The sequence below is a fragment of the Papilio machaon genome, chromosome 5 (genome assembly GCF_912999745.1).
Source record: "Papilio machaon chromosome 5, ilPapMach1.1, whole genome shotgun sequence".
In the NCBI taxonomy this organism is placed as follows: domain Eukaryota; kingdom Metazoa; phylum Arthropoda; class Insecta; order Lepidoptera; family Papilionidae; genus Papilio; species Papilio machaon.
The window spans coordinates 5,395,743-5,404,637 of record NC_059990.1 but is presented as its reverse complement, the minus strand read 5'-3'; the positions used below and the strand labels follow the sequence as shown (position 1 = coordinate 5,404,637).

At 31.6% G+C, this 8,895-nt stretch overlaps 2 long non-coding RNA genes across 2 annotated transcripts; both read right to left on the bottom strand.

The window, feature by feature from the left end:
* Positions 1-918: 918 nt before the first annotated feature.
* On the bottom strand, positions 919-1,408 carry LOC123720991. Its single transcript, XR_006756123.1, has 3 exons — positions 1,331-1,408; positions 1,152-1,217; positions 919-1,068 (listed from the first exon to the last, which is right to left on the bottom strand). It is a non-coding gene; the product is annotated as an uncharacterized LOC123720991 (long non-coding RNA).
* A 930-nt stretch (positions 1,409-2,338) lies between these two features.
* LOC123721042 lies at positions 2,339-3,329 on the bottom strand. The gene is made up of 3 exons (XR_006756130.1): positions 3,188-3,329; positions 2,827-2,892; positions 2,339-2,413 (listed from the first exon to the last, which is right to left on the bottom strand). It is a non-coding gene; the product is annotated as an uncharacterized LOC123721042 (long non-coding RNA).
* Between the last annotated feature and the right edge of the window lie 5,566 nt (positions 3,330-8,895).

The window sequence follows — 8,895 nt, the reverse complement described above, 5'->3', positions numbered from 1 at the left end:
TTTATGTTTTAGTTAGTTTTATAACATTGAATTATTTGTCAAAATATCTGTAATACGAACTTGATATTCAAGTTTAAGATTTATTTTTATTGTATTAGACAGATTTTTCTTAAACACATAAATGTTACAGATTATAAAAGATTTCTACTCGTAATTATAATATAAGTTAATTTTAAAAGAACACTTCTATAAATTAGCTTTTATTATCTGTTACCAAACTTATTCAGATATTTAAATAATTATTGTATTTAATGTACACTTATTGTGCTTGTCTTATCAAAATATTCTATATTGTTATTGTTTTGATAAATACATAATATATTTTTGTTGTAAAATTAGTATATATGTAAACGCAATGTGCAAACTCAGTAAATGTAATAAATAAATGTGATATTACACATCTTATATATTTTACATTATTTACTTATATTCCTAACCCGATTTCCGTTTGATTTGGTATTTACATAACTCTATCATTTTTTTACAAACATCATCGAATGTAGGATACTGAGTAGAGTATTTTTACAAGCTTCTTTAACAGAAAGTAGGCTTAGGACGCTTTCTAACATGACTGTTACTTTGCAGCATGAATTACGTTTGTTAATACAACAATAGATGGCGTAGTTTAAGCTCGCAATAGCAAAAGAAAGCTTTAGTAATATTTCTGTTAAGGTGGCAGTGAAATAAAAAGTCGTTACGTTAAAATTGTAGATGGCGTAAAATATTATCTACAACATTTTGATATGCTATAGAATAAGCATTTTACAAAAAATAATGTACCAATTTTTACATTTGATAAAATATTAATAAAGCAAATTATATTTTAAACTACAGTTTTCAGAAGTTTTACATTTCAACATTATAAATAAAATTTTAAATGCATTTTCTGGATTACAAAGTAGGTACGGTAGACGTTCACAATAATTTTGGATTTACAAGACTTTTACAAGTTAACAGTGAAAATCAAGTCTATTAACCATTATTCTTGTCCTTTACTGGTTTTGTTTGTGCTGATTAAAAAAATGTTCTAAGCGAGCCGAGTACAATTTTTTCAATGCCTTCAGCTCCCTGAAATTGAAAACGATCCAAGTTTAATAAATTTTTTAATGTGTCCATTAAATCAGTAATTTATAAAATTAGGACAAACTTACATCTCTAAATGCTTCCACTAGGGCCAACGGTATGTCAACGAGCATTTTAAGAAAACTTGCAATAGCCTGTAAAGTAACATGTTATATGAAGTGATGTTTTTAGGCGAAATATTGATATAACTGTTATTAGCTTTGGTTATCTTATTATAAAAACGTTAGTTATCTTGGTTTTTACTTACACCTGAAGGTCTAACATCAATTGAGGATAAGGGATGTGGCGCCGGTGCTGTAGTACTAACGTTCTCACCACGTACAACTACACTAAAATAAAGCGCTAAAACTAGCAGCATTACCGATTTCCGCACGCTCGACATTTCTAACACTGTGTAGATGGTACGAGACGATTGCTCTTTTAAACTGACTTAACCCATTTAATTGTTTACGTGCTACAGGCTCCTTCATGGGTATTACTTACAAGGTTGGATCGTTTTGTTGAACAAAAAAGTATTTGTACATACGCTTGCTTGTAGTTTTGACACAGTATTATTCGATATTTGAATTTGGAATACATTTAAGATTTTTTTATAAAAGTAGTTGGCCAACGACGCTCATGGACATCTGCAACATCTGAGGAACCGCACAAGTATTATTTCTGCTATACGTTCTATTTGTCGTTACGCAGCTATTGTTTTTTCGTTATTTATATGATAATAGCACGGATATAGATACATACAGTTGTTGGATTTGTTTCGTCACGGAGCTAGTTTCTAGACTTAAGACTTTGCTAGAAATTTTCAGATTTAGGATTCTACGACTGATGTCAGTGAGTGATCTGTAAAGTAGCAGTAGCACATTTATTTGTAGACGAAGAAACGTCGACAAATGTGCAAAGAAAGAAAACCTATTCTACTTTGAAAAAGTTACGAACACTGTTTATTTATACTGTCCTTTTTCAATCAATTCTTTTTGAAAAAACGATCCCAATTAAATTTATAAATGCTATAAAAATAATAATTGTATCTTAAAAATTGGTTTTTCGTTATCTAGTGTACATCTAATGTATAAGATTTCTTCCACATTTATCTTCGTGTTTGAGTTTGTCTTGTCCATATGATTTTTTGGACTATTTTATCTGAGTGATTAAAGAATTTTATTGCTAATCTAATCATTTTTAAAAATAATGGTTTGCTGCTAACTTTAAAATAAAACACAAAAACTTCATAAATTAAGTTTAATTACTTTTTCACATAATGAAATCATTTATAACGGATCTTCTTTTAACCAAATGGATTACCAAATAAACTTCCGAACGCTTCAAAGGTCTGAAAGAGAAAAAATATTACAAACAAAATTTCAACATGTTACTTGAGGTAAAACTGTTTAAAATAAAGTGATCAATCGTAACATCAAGCTTTTATTTATACAAAATATAACCGATATCATTTGTTTATTTGCCTTTTTTTTCAATAGGAAAAATCAAATAAATTGGTACAAAAAATTACATATACTTATGTTTATATAAACAAAAAAGTAATGAGATTGAATGTGGATGGCTATAAAGGTAGAGGAAGACCAAAGAAAGTATGGATGGATTGTGTGAAAGAGGATATGCGTAAGAAGGGGGTAAATTCAGATATGACGGCTGATAGAGATGTATGGAGGAGTAGTACATACTGTGCCGACCCTCCATAGGGATAAGGGCAGGTTGATGATGATGACTTATGTTTATACTCACGTCAACACAAGTGTTTACTATTGCTTTCGGTATTTCTTCAGCTGCTTCTATTAATTTGGTTACAGTCTGGAAACATAAAGAAAACTTATTTCTATGAAATATATCTTTCTATATTTTTTTGGCCTTAAATTATTCATTAAACATATCAATAACAATAATTATAACTGCACGAAAACTGAAAGGCAAAATTTTGTATTCGTCTGTTCATTTTTATTATATTTCCAGTTAGAAATCATAATTGTAAGTTAGACAAACAAAAAGCCAAATCATAAAAGGCCACCATTTTGACCGTAGTTTTAATCTTAATCGATCTAATGGGAAAATAAATAAATAAAGTTACTATAATAAAATTGTTACTAACCGTTGCCCCAGGCACTGAAGGTGGCTTAGCATTTGGCATCTTCGGCGTTGCTGGAGTTGTAGAGGAGTTCGTATCATTACCTCCGCTCACAATCACAAAAGCAATAGAGAGAAGAACAATAAGTAACAAAGTCAGACGAGCCATTTTTTCGTCACTGATGAAACTCTAGAACCACCTGCTCTTTTATATATATCTCTAATCACCGAAACGGAGACATTCATATACCAATGCCCTGATGACGTATTAACAAATACTTTTGTAATTTGTTTTTTGTTTAAAATGCAATGCTAATACGTGTTTGTTTCCAATGGCCGTCAGTTTTGTAGTAAAATGAATATTCATTTACCATGGAATCGGATAATTAGCATTACTAAAATATTTACAAATAAACCGAGGCAATGGGAATTACTTAAAATTTTGAGGTGATAAATGAGATATTTTTAAAAGTTATTTCACGGGTAATAAATCATAATATACCTATATAATCATCGGTAATAATGAAATACGGAATGTGTATTTTCACTTATTGTTTAACAAACTCTCTATATTTTAAAACTTGACAGCGTATTTCAATAAAAAATAAAAAGTAAAAAGTATTTTATTTTCAAAATGTTTTTATTTTTTTAGTTTTTGATACGTTCAACGGTTCCGGTTGTACGAAAGCTCTCATGCAAGTGGGCTTTGACCTTTTTTTATCTTAAGATTTGAATACCTTTTGATTCACTCACAAAACTCTTAGAACGTTATTTCCGTTCTTTTGTCGGCCGTGGGCCGCTTTTAGACGAAATTATACCTTATAATTCTTACAACATACGAGACTTTCTACATTATATATTTACTTGTTAGATAATAAACGTAAATGTAATTGTGAATTAACGTAAATAATGTAATAAAAGTAATTGAAAGCTTCACTAAACAGAGAAAACAGTTCTGTTAATTAATATAAACCTCAGAACATACGTGCCTATGTATATTTCAATTAAATATTCTATTAAACAAACTTATATTCACTTTAACAATAGCATATAAAACAAGTGAAATAAGGTGCATAAAACACGTATCCCGAAGCACCCTCCGTTGTCATATTACCTCTCTACTAACTGTCTACTACTTGTGTTACGCAAGCTGAGTTAATTATGTCACTTCGCTTAAGCTCTCGTTATAAAAGGTGGTCATTTTTTGTTCAAAGTCTGCTACTTAGCAGTCAAGTTTTGTACTTTCTTTATTCCTGAATCAACTCCTTAATTTAAATTTTACACATTAAATAAATTGTTAAATTAATGTTTCATTAAAAATAATAAAAAGTAAGTAAAAGCCGAAATTAGAAGTTTTGGCTGTAATTGAAAAAAGAACCTGTGGCATAGTATAGCAAGTCAATTGTCTCACTTCGCTTCATTTTCATTTAAAATAAAAGTTTATTTAAATTTAACGCATCAACAGAACAGCCGGCGGAATAAAACTACTGTTAAATTACAACTGCCAGCCTGTTCATTTTCAACGTCGACATATCTTGAAATAAAATGAAAATAATGCACAGGCTGTGCTCTATATTGCGACACGGGAACATTCATTGAATTCAAACTTGACTGTCGTTTTATAAATCTAAATTTGTTCGCGCTACCTGCCTTTGTTGTTGATGTTTTTACATTATTATTCAGAAAAAAATGAAAAATCGAGTACAGGTTTTATTGTTTGAATAGTTTTTGCCATTTGCTGCCGAAGCGAAGTTAGGATTGTTATATTAAGATCCCAGACATGTGTATCACTCAAAACAACATTCGAGAGCGTGAGATCTTACCGTACTAAAATACGTTTGTAGCTGGATTAAGTGAGAAGGTGTACGCAATTTAAATGCGGAAGCGAAGCGGGCTTATTCCTGGAGGGCGGCATCCGGACACGGTTCGGAGCGGGCTCGGAACGGCGCTCACTTGCACCGGATTATCTTGTTGCAAGATGCGCTTCACGACTACAATATAATGTAAATATTTTATAAAGAACGCTCTAGTACCTACACTTTTACGGATGCAACGAGATATCTTTTACAAAATACTAAACACACTTTTGTACTGCTCATAAAGCTGCAAGGTTTCACTTTAATATCTGGAGTTAATTCTTTTTGTCGTGAGAGTTTTTATACTTAATACTAGAGCTATTGTCGGCTTGGTTAAATTTACTTACAAAGGAAAAAGGCAATAATTGTATGTTTTATTGCAACATCACTAATTTCGAATCCATTAATAAAATCTAGTTAAAGCAGTTAGACATAGTTTATGCTACATTTCGTACTACGACTTCGTAGTGAATTAGGAGTAGTAAATATTATGATTGAAATTAATGATAATTACGTTTTTTTTTTTTATATTACAAGATGGCAAACGAGCAAGCGACCACATGAATTCGCCGAAATGGCGAAGTGGCCGCTGCTCATAGACATTCAAACTTCGTACTATCTTTGAGCAAATATAAATAGTTGTCATTTGAAATGTAACAATTATTGAAAAAAATAATAAACAAACATGTATATTAGGTGTCTTATAAATGTAGGCAATATAAGAGATAGTCTTAGTTAAAGGTTAGACGGTTAAATTTTTCTCATTTAATTACATGTCAAATTAAATGGATCATCCACTATGTAGGGATGCCATCCTGCCTACCTCTATGGCGGTTCCTATTTAAGGCGCGCCGTAACACAATTTGAGGAGCAGCCGCTTGCAGGATGCTCCGGGAAATTCAGCTCGCCTTATCCTTTCACGTAGAAAATTAAATGTCTCACGGTAATATCCGCGGCGTTGCTTTTGGCAGTTGATCTATTGTACGCCGCGTCCGTGACTAGATGCAAATAAACAAAATGTTAAATTCACCTTAATATTGCATTCTCAACGCGTGATGAATTATATACCTATTCTCTGCAGTTGTATTAATTCAATGGCTTCTTACACGTTCCGGTATATAATAGAATAATTAGTTAATGTTTGAAATATTTTGGTAGCCTTTAAAAAACTCCGTGTATCCTCGAAACATTACTACGGTTGTAAAATCTTGTTCGGCACTCTTTTGATTTATAATAATAAAAGTAAGTTTGATATCTTGCATGTTGTTCTACATTATGAAAATATACCTAATATGTCGGTCTCATAAGCATAAAGATGAATTTGATCAAAAAGCACTTTAGCGTGCAAGCAAGCGAGAAAGTTTCGAACAAATTAAGTAAACATTATACAAAATACTGCACCGCCTAATGTAATGCTTCAAACACATTGCGGTTAAAATTTAGCATAACGAATTTAAATTTAAAAATGCACTTTAAGCTCTAACCTACGCGGCTAGAAATTGTGGATTTTTATCCAATTTGCCTTTTTGCTTACTTTCCCGGAATATGATGCACTGTTCGCTCTGCATTTGCATAAAAGCGTCCATTATCTTCAGCTTGTACCAAATAAAAATCAATAGATCTAGAGCACTTGCTCACAGGTTTAGCGTTAATTCAAAATAAAAGACCATCTCCATTCATGTCACGTATAAGAATTTTCAGGCGTTTATTCAAAAGATTTTTCAGGCGAAGATGAACATATAAGTTCTTGAGCTAAAAAATATGCAATAGTTATCTTGTTTTATACGTAGTAGATATCGATTTTTAATAGTTATAATGTCTTTTAAATTAAAACTCAATTAAAAATTTACGAAGAGAGAGATGGAATTAAAAAAGACCTCTTTGCATTAAAAACTCAACATGAACATGTTTCATCCGTGAAATCTTTTGAAAGTTTGCCGATAAGTATAGACCGCTCCAAACGAAGGTTTGGTCTCAAGTCTGTTTATTGTTAGTTTTTTTAAGCTAAGTTTTCGCTTTTAGTTTTGCTTATAAATTCGCAGAAAGATTTTGTTGCCTACAACTTGGTGTCTACATTATTCCGTAGGTTGGTAAATTTTTACACATTCTTACCCAACTTAAATTTGGCTTCGAGTTTTTAACATTAGAAATAAGTTATAATAAAGTAGTTATAATAGAACATTCACAATGAAAACGAATTAAGTTATCGTATTCGATGGTGTTAAAGCGTTTAAAATGTATTGGTATGTAAAATTAGTGAATTGTAAAATGGAGCAGTGCGCCGGTTTCCGGCGTTCTAGGTCCGGCCGGACGGCACTAACTCAGCGATCCACGACCACGCCATCTCTACGTTTTATTCTAGACGTTGGGCTTCTAAACTAGCGATTATTTTGAATTCTTACAAGTGATTTGTAAAACCAATTGACCGCTATTAGGCATAGTTCCGATCTCTTTTATCGAGTTTGACAAAGGGAAGACGACCACCTTTTAAATAAGTCAACGTCAACGTTTTAATAAGTCAACCCATGTTTCCAAAATAGCCAGTCTCAGTGAAATGTAAATTCAATCCGCCGTCTATTACTATCGCCGGCTGCTTAATTAGCTGCTAAATTAGAAATAGAACGGAGAATTTCCGATATTTGTTTTACATCGCTCTATAAGACGATTAGTAGACTTGTATCTTTTCCTGGCTTAGGTTGCTTTTAAAGTAAAAGTACTATTCTTGTAGTAGTCTAATTTTAATACTTTATGTAAGTTATTGAATCTAACATTAAGTGGTGACATTTAAAGTTATATGAAAATACCAATAAAAAATATTACGTCTGTTTTTCTAAAGTGTTTATTTACTTTTCTATTTCCTTAGGTAATTTTAACACTTGCAGTGAACCTTATTCGATGAAAATCGTAATAGCATTGAATGTGTAAAATAAAGTCTCTCAATTTAAAATAATAAATCAAATTAGTTAATTATAAGACAAAAACAACTAATTTATGTCTTTTTTTTAGTATTTAGGGTGTTCTGTAGATTTTGTTAAGACACAGTCTGCCTTTTAATTGTGTTTAAGAGGAGCAAGTAAATGCACTCGTAGGATTTCATTTATAATAAACGGCTACAGCATAAATGTCATGAACTATTTTATGGCCTCGGCTTAATCCCGGCGCGGTTTCTGCCACCGCCCGCGCTCGCTGCCGGCTATTAACTTAATTTCAGCCCGACATTTTTCTTTAACGCTCTTTGTTAACGATGATAGTTATTAAGAATTCTCTTTTCCACGGTTCAGTTAATTTACCACTAATTATTTGAACTGTCTACGGTTTCATTTCACCAATTAAACTGTATTTTTAATTATGGTTATTTAATTTTTGTTTATTTTTTTCTCATTCTGTCTTAAGGACAAGTATAAAATGAAATTAATTTTTTTTACGTATACCCTGCGTAATCTCTGCACAAAGCACATTGTTATATGTTTTTTTTTTCAAAGAGTTTGAGGGGAATACAATTATACAATATAACAATATTTTATAGATTTAAATACACAATGTTAGATACATTTGAATATAAAAGTGACATATTCCGCTTGTGAATCTAGACATTTTTAAATCAATGACTAAGTACATCGAGACACGGGTTCAGTTCCGCTGAGGCGGTCCAATCCCAACACCGTCGGGGATGTTCGCAGGTGTTCTACAACTTGCCTTTATGTCATACGATTTAAATGAAGTTTTATTCTATTTTCTCAATTCATAGCCCGGCAATTTTATCTGGCACGGTAAAAGTTGTACTATCATGGCTAGTTCTGTTAGGAAATATGTAAAATATAAGTACTGATGCATAGAAATAAGCCACATGACAATACAAAACACCTACAGTCATTTT